The sequence below is a fragment of the Astatotilapia calliptera genome, chromosome 16, assembly GCF_900246225.1.
Source record: "Astatotilapia calliptera chromosome 16, fAstCal1.2, whole genome shotgun sequence".
NCBI lineage: Eukaryota > Metazoa > Chordata > Actinopteri > Cichliformes > Cichlidae > Astatotilapia > Astatotilapia calliptera.
The window spans coordinates 12,830,656-12,844,020 of NC_039317.1; positions in this window are offsets into that span (position 1 = coordinate 12,830,656).

Here is a 13,365-nt window from a genome sequence, read left to right on the forward strand (position 1 = left end):
TCCCATCAACCCAGGAGAGCAGGCCATCACAGTGCTTTCTTGACTTTTGTCAAGCAGACTGTGCAAGATTTTTGTTTTCTGTTTTAAAAGTCTTTTTCTTTGTTCATTGGGGGATTTCATTTATTACATCCAGCTTCACAAAAGCCAACACTTCAGTTTTTCTTCCCCGTGAAACAACCAGTGCGCCTCATTTACACAGAAGTCCTAGCAGCTTTCCGAAACAGGAATCAGACCAAAGCGTGTTTATGGTGCAATGTGAATTGTATTGATTGGATGTTAAATGATTCAGTCGCTTGGAGTGCATTTACAGTAACATGCTCGAGAGATGTCAGGGAGGCTATTCGGTAGATTTAAAACCACCTTAAGCTTAAAAGAGAGAACCTTTTTTTCTACACGGAGATACTTCAGTGTCAGGTCTCTGCCGCAAAAGTAATTTATTCTCAGTTTCTTCTTCCTCAAATGACAGACAAGGAAATGAGTTAGACGTGAATGCGTGACAGTTCTGTCTCTGCCAAGTGGCTGTAAGTGGAAGAAATGTGACGATTTTGATAGGTGTCCAGCCCAAACATCACTAAGAATTGATTTTGGTGTGGCCAGTTGTTAAAATAATTGAGTTATTGTTTCTGTCGCGACAACGCAATCTTAATTGGGTCAGACAGTAAGCCAGTGTAGCTGGGTAACAGTGTAGTGGCGCTTTCGATTACACAGTAAGAGCACCCTGTGGTGCAATCACAGATAGCAAAGTTATTGCATAGCTGATCACTTGCAAACACAGGCTAAATATACCCCATTAAACTGTGAAAGTCTTTAAAATGTGCCTGATTCTGTTAATGTTCTGATTGATTTTTCACAAGCAAGTCCAGCTGTATTCATACTCAGAGTAGTAAAAGGATAAACTGCACTGATGGTCCACGTGGCATTCGGCTGATTGGTTAACAGCATTCAGATGAAGAAGAGGCCAGTGTGTATGGCATGAAAGGGTTAGATTTACACTGTCCTAAATAAAAGAAGGCAGACATCAAAATTTCCAATCTCGTGGAATTCTGGGAACTGCAGTTCATCATATGGTGATAGGTTTATTGGCTGGTGGACTACAAGTGGATTTATAAGGGAGAGGTCAAAGGTCAAATGAAACATCAGAGGGTTGTCTATGTGTCCCACCTGTTAGACATCAAAGACAAACCAGCCACAGTGCTCACAGCAACTGGCATTTAAAACAATTAAGTTTCCTGTCAAGTCCCTGTGATGAATTATCCGGAAGCTTTACCCGCTGTAATTCTAAATCTTCCCAACAAGTGCCTTTGTTGTAGAGAAATTAATGAAAACAAGATTGTCTTTCATAGGAGCTGATCTAACAGCGCAACAGCCAGCTGCTCTTCTTTGGGAATAAAAACAGTCAGCATTAAACACAGCTCGCACAAAATACTTTTTTTTTTCTCCTTTCTCTTTTTTTTCCCACCACTCGTGTGGAAAACAAATCAGGCAGCAGGCGCAGTGGCCATCTGTTTTGTTATTTGATATGTGTGAATACATGTTGTAATGACTTTGTTTGTGAATCACTCTGCGCGGCAGAACACACGAGAGCTCTCGAAGTGCTGGAGTGTTCAAAGCTAATCATATAATTGGACACAATAGTCGATGACAAATGGAGACGCTTGGAGCCAGCCAGCTGGGGAAGTGAATATGTAATCATTGTAAAATCATATCATTTTTGCATATTTGAAGACAGCTTAATAGAGTTTGCGTGTCAGCACACTATCAAATGATGATCAGAGACAGTGTTGCTGCATTTGTTTTTCAGATTGTGCTTTTTTTATATATTTATCTGTGCCGTGATTAAAAGTGTTTCTAAAGAGCTGGTTTCTGATGCTGCGTGTTCATGTGTGTTCCATTAAATCCTGAAAGTCAAAGCAGATCTGGGAGAAAATACTCCTCTGAATTAGGAGAAAAGAAGGAGTAGTTAGAGCTACAGTTGTACCGTAGCCTGGGGGGGATGCATGGAAAGATTGTGCATTTAAAACATTAACAAAATTCCAATACAACTAAAATATATTCACACAGAGACACCTGCATGCTATGTGCTGTAAAGAAAAACGTGAGAAATGGACAAACTGCTGACTAGAAGTATTGTTCAGTTGTGGAAATGCGCTTTTTCTGCCACTCCATTTACTAGTAGTTAAAATTAAAGCCACCAAACCAAACGAAATACTTTGGTTTACTTTGGGTTTTTTTAACTGTCTGACAAATAATGTAAAATAAAATGTTGACTGACTTCAAATTAATGCCGAAACAAAGGTGCCTAGTGGATTTTGTAACAGTTTTGTTTGAAGCAATGTTTTCCACAGTTTTACTATATACCATCAGTCTTCATATTGTTCCCATTAGAGAGCACAAGGACATGAAAGAGGGCCTATAATGTTATATAGATACTGTACACATCCAGCCTCAGCTGGGCCTCCTCATCTACTGTATGGCATTAGCAGCCAGCAGCTGCCTGCATTTACATCGTTTAGCGTTTCTCTCAGGGCACTTTAATACGCTGAACCTCTCCCCTGGTAAACTTTACAATAGGATGTTGAAGGATACTTCTGGACTGCCATAGGAAATGAGAGGCACATGTGCGTGGATGTAGCGGTGCAACGGCGGATTCCCCCCTGCGATACTGAGCTTAAGGGCTGCACAATGAGACTAATGGATTCCTTTTGTGGACAAAACTAGGTTAAGCACATGAGCTATTGTTTTTATCTGTATTTGGACGTGCAATCATATCTTATGAAGAGCAGGAACTGTGTGAGGTATGCACATTAGCAAGGATAGCCTCTCAGAGGTAATCTTTTCCTCTGGCAACTGCAGTCTACTTCTGCATTGTCTTTTGTCTCTATTAAAAGGAGATAATCTAGTGCAAGAGTTTCAAATGCTGCTAAACTGCCTCCAATTGACCCTCTATTTAGCACAAGAAGGAGAGGAAATGTATGGCCTTGATTACATCTGTGTGTCTATTTTAGCAGACTGTTCTATTGCTGATTCACACACACGGCCAGCCACCATTAAGAACCATAAATAATGTAAAGGCCCTCATCTGTGTGTATGTATGTGTATTTTCCAACTCCCAGCTCAGCTAAGTGGTTGAATGGAAACCTTGGCCTCCTCCTTGTCAGGTTCTCCGTAGATCTATATAAGATTTGTTCAAAGTCATTGTAAAGAATAACATTCACAACACTGTTCTGCTCCATGCACATGGCAAAGTTTTTTAATTCTATTAGGTGAAGTGGAATAGGAGCTCCAGTGGGGACTGTGTCAGGTTGTGTTAATATTTAATCCGGTCTCACTTCGGGTTCCGCATGATCCACGGTATTGTCAAAGAAGAATGAGAAAGCAACATTACAAGGCGGAAAAAAAGACATGGATAAAGACACCGTAGCTCCAGGACACGGCCTCACTTAGGATGTAGTGTTGTGAAATGCTTGTTGAAGACACTATTATGAGATGCCACTTGCATCTCTCCTCTCTGCAGAGCTCCTTGCCATAGTGCAGGGCTCTCTGAACAGAAAGCAATATTATGGCAGCTAATGCTAATGCACTTATTTCAGCTGATGTGCATCTAAAGAGAGCTGACTGACAAATTGAATGTACAAGCAGGTAAAGAGGAAGAGAAGAATAAATGTGCATAAAAGTAGGATGCCGCATTAGTCTATAGTGTGTGTGTGTGTGTGTGTGTGTGTGTGTAGGAAAGAGGGAGAAACAGAGGGAGGGATGAAGGAATGGAATGAAGAGCGAGGGAGGCCTTTCACTTCCTCTGTGTGCACATCACGTCTCCTCTCCCTGAGCTCAATTACAGGATTGATACTCAGAGAGGAAACTTCATCATGTCGTACAGATGTCTTCACTGGGAAAAAGAGGGAGACGATGCATGTTGTCATTTAACGTGACATGGCCTGCGCTCATTGAGAACAAACAAAATGAGAAACAGTCAGACTATAGATTTCATTAAAGGCTAATAATAAATATGGAGCACTGGTGTAGAGAGGGAGCCCGCGGAAGGAAGACTGGAGGCTACTTACTGACGGAAGAAGGAACTGGAGGTTGGCATGCCTGTTGGATAGAGAATTTAACAATTCTGCTGAGTGAATTAATCGAAAACAATATCTTGTAAACAATAATACTCTTTCAGCGAGCCATTCTGCTCCATCATAGTAAACATTTTTTATAACCCAGACAGCTCTATAAAGTGCTTTAGGCATCATTGGGCACAACCATCATTAGTCAGTGCCTGTGTGTAAATCTGAATAAAGTCACTGGGCTGGTGATGCAGCGCAGACACAAGCCCATATCTATTTTACACTGTTTCATTTCAAACGTGACACAAGCAGAGAACACACTCCACAACAATGGCCATGTTTTGCTTTAATTTGATTAGGTTTTGTCTCAGCAAATGCCAAGTCCTGTTTTGCCTCAAGAACATATCTCTTAATCACGTTCCATCCAGGCTGTGTCTTTCATCTAAATCTCACAGCCGTGGCTCACACCCAACTTTATTTCGCTGAAAGGTAGGGGGAAAAAAAGCACATACACACACACACACACACACACACATATACACAAATGTACCAGCAGGCACACGCACACATCCAACAAGGGGGAATACAATGACAAAAGCCTAGCTCTCATCTCTGTCATATAAAGTGATGTTTTGTGTTTAGCTGTGTGCAATAGAGGTGTGTGCGTGTCTGTGTGTGTGCTTGCCTCTGTGTGTGTGTGTGTGTGTGTGTCTGTCTGCAGGGCTCAGATCCATGTTGTTTGGTTTGCTTCTCCATTAAGAGAGCTGTAAAGGAGAGGGAACAGATGGCTGCTGGCCCGCTCTGTCCTGCATCCTCTCACAACTGCCACACTTCCTGTGCGTCCATTAATCTTCTCTCACTAGTCCTGCAGCACAACTTTATTAAAACAACTCAGGAGAGAGCGAACAACAAGCCCGCACAGCTGTCAGGAGCAAAAGACAGAACCATTCGTCCACAGAAGAACGGCCTCGGATTTCGAGACGCATCTGTAAAACAGCTCAAGTAGAATCTGGTTCGCTTTGAAGCAGGCTCTGCAAAGCGAGCGCTGCTGTAGAGGCACAATAAATGCTCATTAGAACGCAGCTGGAACTGCTGTTGTTGCAGAGTTCATTGGCATAGTTTGTCAAACTTAAACGTGTACGGCTCTAGCTCCCTGTCTGGAACAGACTACTGTTTTACTCCACTCTAGAAGCTTGTGGGAAATGTGGTGTACTGGGCACATTTTGGCCTGAGCTAAAGCTTTTTGAGCACTAATAGAATGCCTGTTAAACATTACAATAAATTATACATCTGAACTTCTTAATGCGATCGTGCGCGCTAATTCGCAACAAAAATGTGAGTCGTTTTTACAGTAACCTTTCCACATAAATGCGTAAATTCTATAATCACACAAGGCCTAAATTTGTTGTCTTCCCTGATTGTTTTCTTGGAATGAAACAAATGTGCAAATTTGCATGTTTGGCTCTGTCATGACAAATTCTAACAACGTAGCTCTATTTGGCCCTATGCTCTGTGTCCATAACAGTCAGTGGGTAAATTGAAAAATCAATTCCAATTTAAATTATTGGAATAAAGGACTCCAGGAGCTGAGGATATAAAAAAAAAGAAAGAAAAAAAAACGTCTTCTAGATCCCCTTTAATTGGAAAGTCATTTCTTCGGGGTATTCTAATGGTTCTGTGGGAAGATTGCAAAATAAAGTTGATGAGCTGGGGGGAGGTTAATAGTGTGTGCTTGTGTTTGTGTGTGTTCTACTGACCCTGTGTGTTTTCTTTGCTCTGCCAGCCAACGTTCAGTCTTCCCCTCCCTTATGACAGAGGCATCAAATGAAGACTAATCCAGTGGGCTCACACACACTCAGACACACACTCCCTTATGCCTGTGGTCACTCGTCTCATCTGTCTGTTATCTGGGGGAGTGTCGGTGGCTCTTGGGTCAAACTAAATTAACCATCCCTCGCTCACAATTGTAAAAATGTAATTGACTTAATATAACCAACCCTGGTGATTTGGATACTGTGTCTGTGAGTAATTTTGCAAGAGCCTGCAGATGCCACTTCAGATATAAATCACTATTGTATTGATATTTCAGGAAAAACAGTGGCCGCTTAAAAAATGTATCTGTTCCAGGGCCAAAAACTCGTTATTCCACAGTAACAAATGATACTGGTTCAATGTCCTGAAAACACAGGTGAAAAAGTCAGACAAGATAAGATGTGAATCATTTACATCACTTTCCGAATTTCTAATTTATTCATAAACTTGAAATGGATCTACAAAAATTCCCTTGTGCAAATATATCTTCTTATTTCTAAGCCCATTGTTTGCTTTACTTGCTCTATGTCAGTGACAGATGATACTCATGTTAAGTTTTAGATAAATAAACCAAATCATTAATGATATGAATGCAGGAGCATGAAAACTAATAGGTATTAAGGCTTCAGCCACACCAAACAATTCAATGAGTTAGGAATTGTTTCCCTCACTTAAAGACATAAATCACCAACTGGAGCTACTTTGGTAACCTACTACTTTTCTCATCTGAGAATATTAACCACATCACAAAGGGAATGTTGATGAATTTAGAATACCAATTTAGAATTACGTTTTAACCCTCAGTGTATTTACAGAATTAAACCTTTTTAAACATATATATTACCATTTTAGCAACAGAAACACCAACATATGATACATGTTTCAAGTTTTCAGGGCCCCAGTATTGAAACTAAATATTGAGTTTGTGACACAGTTCCCGACTTTTTTCTTTATGATGCCACAGGAACAAACTAAAGTAAAAGGAATGACTGTGTCCATCATACGCTACTGTGGTGGTGGTGCTAAAAGGCTTGCAGAGGCCGACTTTTGTGTAGTTCCACGGTGTACTAATCTGAAATACAGTGAAAAAGTCAGACAACAGAAGACATGAACCACTTACGTCAATTCTTATATTTCCTCTGAGGGCAGGACAGGGTCCCTCACCTTAGGAAGCCTAGGAGCAACACCTCAGAGTACTCATTTCACTTGGTTGGGTCCACTCTCCATTTATATTAGAAAAAAATAACCTTCTGTTGTCACCGCAGGTGTAATTAATTACTTTGGCAATTTCCTTCAATACCAAAATATTTTTTTTGACACGGCGTACAAAGGTTAAATAAATGCATAAAACTATCAAATCATTTAATGTGTGCCACATATTCAATAATTTATTCATGTTTACCGAGGTAATATAAGATTGAATGAATATTAGGTTTATATACTGAATAGATTTAAATCTTCACATTTCTCTGTATGAATAACAATAATGCTCCTTGTGGCAGAAATCAAATTTCCTATTGACTATGGATCATGTGACAGCTAGTACTCCTACTGGCTTTAACTAAAGAACCCACCTCTGTCCATCTCTTTCAGGATCCCCACAGTTCTAATGATCTAGCTTCTTTGCATTTCAGAATTTTCTTTCTTCTTCCATCCATTCTTCCATCCAGTGTAACTCATTCACATTCACACCTACATCCAAATGTATAATCACCAGTTAACCTAACATGCATGTCTTTGGACAGCCTGAGTACTTGCTAACAGCTCACAAAGACATGGGGAGAACATGCAGAGTCCACAAAGAAAGGCAGAATCCTGTATTAAACCCAGAAGCAACAGTATTAAGCACCACATCACTGTACCATCCCCAAAACAGAGGTAATACTGGACTTTGCATCATTGTGGCCCATGATATAAACTTAAAAGAGTGCTAATGATGCTGATGTTGGTGCTAATTAGTGCTACATAACATAAGTATAATTTTACTTACCAAAAAATAAATTCTTGGACAGACTGTTTGTACTTTTTTTTGATAATAATACATCTTATTTGGCAGAAAATTATATTATGAAAGGCACCGACACCACAAACACAGTCAGGAAGTTTAATTCATGATTTGAATTAGCCAAAGTAAAACCCAGTCAGCATCTACCTGTGGCGTGGTGCTTCCACAAATTAATCAAATTGAAATAGGAAAATAAAAACCCATAGCTATCATCAGTGTTGGTCAAGTTACTTGAAAAAAGTAATCAGTAACTAATTACTGATTACTTCCCCAAAAAGTAATCCCGTTACCTTACTGATTACTTATTTTCAAAAGTAAGTAATTACTTAGTTACTTTTTAAAAACACAATTTACAACCTTAGGTGATAAAGCGATAGATCTTTGAGGCCAATTCTACTTTTTCTACATAATCCATCATACAAAATGTAATCAAATGGAAAGGTCCCTTTTTAAAACTTGTTTTATTAGTTTTAATCTTTTAACTTTATGCATCAAGCAAAAATTTAATTATATGCAACATTCTCTGACTTAATATTTAAACCTATTTTCTGCACATTCCAGCACACAAAATATTTTTTTTTGTGTGTGTGTTTACACTCACTCTTTCAAATAGATGCAAGTAAAACACAGCAGAAAATAAATAAAGTCAAAGACTCAGCGGTCCTGTTGCTCTATTTTCACATGTAAAGCAAGAGTCGGGTAGGCGGAGGTTTACCCTGGTGCAGGTGTGCCGCGGTCAGTTGAAAAATCCGCGAGTTTCTCTGTGAATTTCCCATTACATCATGCTTGCTTGGAAGTTTAGGGTTTTTTTTCCGCTGTAAAAAGAAGTTTTCTTCCCATGCACAACGGACGCTAATGTTTTTGTCACTTTTTATGGAATCAAACTCAAAGTAAGGTCAGTACTTTCACGTTTTCAACGCTGCATGCTCATACTCTCTCCCGCACTCGATATGTGATCCATTGTTGATCTGCACACAGCTGTTGTCACAAACGTCGCACTTGCTTACTTCACTGTCATGAGACATTCTTGCAAGAAAATTCACGGTTTTAGTAAGGCAGTAATGCAGCGTTCCTACAGGAAAGTAACGGTAATCTAATTACCGTTTTTGCAATAGTAATCCCTTACTTTACTCGTTACTTGAAAAAAGTAATCGGATTACAGTAACGCGTTACAAGTAAATCAGTTATAGAAACCGAGCCTAGGCCTGTGTTAGATCATACTATCCAAGATAACAGTGATATAAACATTAAAATGATATAAAAATGTCATATCATGATATCGTTGCTATAGCAACATTAACATGTCTACACAACAAGACAACTATGAGCCAGGCATGTCTGACAGTGAGTAAGGATTTACTACCTAAACAGGGAGCCACTTCAACAAACTCCAACAAAGCAGAGTTTTGCAGAATATACAAGTAAACAGGATGAGCTGATGTTAGATGGGAATTACTGATGTGGTCATATGGTGGAAAACATGGCTTTAGCAGGTGGTTTAAAAGCTCTGTATCTTTAAGATTCACTATGTGACAATACTGATTTGTTAGTAGGTTAAGTTGCTTTAGTTATTGTTAAACTAAAGTATTACGCAGTTGTTTTATGTACTACTCAAAGAAAAATTAAAGGAATACTTCTTAATTACAAAATAGCATCAAGAGGGCATTGTCTCCATGCATACAAGCACGTGGAGCCCATCGAAACTGCTAAGTACCATTTTGAGTTGCTGCAATAAAATTAGTGAGAGAAGGATTATTTTTTCACTTTGTTTTCTGGAGTCTCTTTGAATTCCGCCCTCTGTAGGTTAATAATTTTCATTTGCACGAATCAATGCGGCATCCTTTTGTTCCTAACACATTAGCCAGTCAATTTGAAGATAACTATTCAACACGATTGTTGTGATCTGGTGTGTTTTCAAAATGTTCCTTTCATTTTTTTAAGGAGTGTACCTATATTAAAATTTCAAGAACACTAACTAGGCTATGCTGTCTCACAGCTATTGCATTATAATGCTGTGCTTGTGTCAATGGATTCACACTTTGAATTAGGTAGTGTGTCATCAGTGACAGTAGCTCATTTAAAAAGAAGGATGGATAAGGCCCTTCATTTACTTATACTTATAATTTGGTGCTGCTTGCAAGCTGCAAACATCAGAACACTACATCATCATAAATATCATCATCATCATCACAGATTTTTTGGAAATATCGTGATATAATTTTGAAATCGTTCCTATATCTGGTTGTAAACACAAGCTCTAAAGTCAGTCATGTTAACATTAGTGTCTGTGGAAACTGACTGAACCAGCCTCAAGTGGCCATTCCAGAAAATGTAGTTTATGGCGTTTTGCACTGACTTAATTTTTCAGCCCAGGAGTTTTAATATGGTGCACATTGTCTGTAACTGCCTGTATCCAGTTAAGTTGAATATCAAAAGAATTTTAAGCTAGTGATGTATTATGACTTCCTTTAAAAGAAAAAAAAAGTAACTGCAGTCATTAAATGTTGGACTTGAATATCTGTTCCTGTGTTTACAACATCAGAGGGGTTTTTTCATCATGCATACACATATTTAAGCAAAAACCCTTATTTATTTTTCCAGGTGTTAACCCATTACCTCACCAGTACAACATAAGTCTGGCCCTCCACAATCCTTTAGTAAAAAATAAAATAAAGAAAAATACTCCATACAATGTTGCGCACATCACCCTTTTTTACCAACCTGGTCTGAGACCTTTCTCCATCGCCTCACTGACATTAAGGTGGTGCTGTGTAGAGACATTTCCATTCAACAAACTTGTTGACATAGTTATCAGACATCAAAGAGCCTTGTGTCATTTTGAAAAGGCCTTATGAGAGTAATGGAGATGTTAAAGGCCGCGTTGGCCCCAAATATCACAAAAGGATGAGAGGATATGAGCACGCTTTGACTGAAGACTCAAAGGAAGGCATGATAGAAACATAGTTAAAAAAAAAAAAATCTGAAATGCATTCACTAGAGAGAGGGGGGGAAGAGCTCGGCTTCATTTCCGCCTAAGAAGCGCAGAGTTAAAAGGTGGCCCCTGTACAAATGAAACTCAATTTCACGCCACATTATCCCTCCCTGTTCTCTTTCCTGGCTTTCATTTTCATTAAGACCAGAGACAATCATAAATTAATAATTACTGCCGAATGTCTAAGCACAGGCCGCCATCCTACAGCCCTCCTCTCGCTTCTGTCGTCTTCCATGTTCATGCTTGCAAAATGTTAATTTAGGTAATGTGGCCTGGCCCTTGTCAGATAAAACTGTTTTGTAGTTTCACTAATGCATAATGGTCTATCTGATTAGGTGACATTAGTCCCATCTTTCAGATGATCAGCCTGCACCTTCCTAATGCCTCTCCACAGACTCCAGGTCACCACTGAGTTATCAAGAGACATGCAATATTACTGCCTTCACTAAATGGTCATCGCCTGGCTGGGATGATGAGCGAGGAATTAGTTGGGGTTAACTATGTAGTTGACACGACGTTGAAGCATAAATAAAGCTTCATTTCTCACTTGTGAAACTTTTCATCCTTTAAGTGCAAAAAAATCTGTTGCCGATCTTAAGCTAACCATGCAAGCACAAAACATCAACCAAGTCGCATTGTGACATTGGATGAACCAAAAGGATCATGCAAGAATAATCATGTGTTCATGATGTCTTCATGAGCGCATCGACACATTGAGCCAAGTAAGTAAAACACACAGCTCACAAGGCTTTCTGTGCTTTGAATATGCAATCAGCAGTGTGCTTTCCGCACTACGTTGAAGCAAAAAAAAAGAAAAAAAGGCAACAGCACATCTATAATGCACATTTGGTATTTAAAGTCTTTGTGCCTCATGGTCATATTTGTACTGAATTGAATTTATTACAAAATGTGCAGTGATATGAAACATGTAGCTGCGGGGCCTTTTCTCTCACATGCAAGTGCAGGAAAATGCATCAGATAGAGAAATAAACAGAATATCTGAGTAATAGCTGAGAACAGCCCACATCTCAGAAGCTCACTGGAGGTGAGCAGAGTGAATCTTTCACTGCAGCGCAAAGAAGGAACCTTGGAGTCATTTGATGGATCAAGTGGACGTTATGCAAGTTTCTTTCAAACGATAGTGAACTTAAGTTTTTACTGAGTGGAGCGTTGACAGCCAGTGTGAGTCTGAACTCCACGAGAAGCATGGTTTCATGATTGATTGCCCACTGTGTGTCATATTGTTCTTTCAAGGTTGATTGAAACTTTAACCTCATTTTTAATAAAAAGAAGAAAAGCTTGAAATATTTTAGGCCTTGAATTTTTACAATGCAGCACTGAATTATGCAGCAATCAGTCAATTATTCATCTCTGTGGCTGTGTTATGGCCATGCTTTAAAAAGCATGCAAAATGGGAATGGGCCAAGCATGCTGTGTCAACACATTTCACTCAGAATTGCTTACTAGAGAAATTTGTCTTTCAATGTCGATTTTATATTTTTTATGTGCTTTAAGAGCTGTACCTGTTACAGTTACTTGAAAATAATCCCTGTGGATAGGTGTTGTGAATCAAAAACAAAAGCAATAAATCAAGAAAAGCTTGTACAAGCATCTACCTATTAATTGTTTTTATTCCGAACAAAAGTCCCATGGAATTTTTGTTCGTACAACTAAAAACTAAATGTAGTGCAGAATGTGTCAGGATATCCAGCTCCACATAAAAAAAAGAAATATTATCCAGGGTTGCTGCCTTCCTCTTGGTTTTTTTAATTAAACAAGTCCCTTATTTAATGCTTTCCATTTTATATTTGTTCCTTCAAAATCCCCCCCCCCCCCCCCCCCCCAAAATAAAACAAAAACAACAACAACAAAACATCAAAAAAGAGTGGTCCACTTATGACTTATGACCACGGTTCCCTTTTGGTATTGTAGGCATGTACTTGTGTGTATGTGTGTGTGTTTCAAAATGGAACAGATGACAGGACAGGACAGATTCAAACCTACACCCCTGCAGTCTTTCAATATATGGTTACCAGGTGAGCTATGGCGGCAACTCAGGTGAAAGACTTTAAATAAAGAATTACAGGAACCTGTATTTCCCTATCCGTAAATAAATAATCTGTTGTGACTAAGACCTATGTATTTTCTGTTATATTATATAAAAAGGGCATTTAAATAATATTTTCAATTTTGTTTTTGTTTCCTTAAAAAAAAGTGGTCCACTCATGAGCTGTGTAAAACAACGGTCCCCTTTTAGTACAGTAGGAGTGTACACTGTGTGTGTGTGTGTGTTTGTGTATGCGCAGCTACTTTGTTTCTCCTTGCAAGTGCATGGTCATTAGGTTTATTTTTATATTTATTTTTAAGGACAGTGGAGAGCAGACAGGAAACAGCAAGCGGAGGATGGCATGCAGAAAACAGCCCAGTGCAGACTCAAGCCTCGCAGGCATCTGCGATGTTTCAGCATATGGATCACCTACTCAACCAGGTGAGCTATA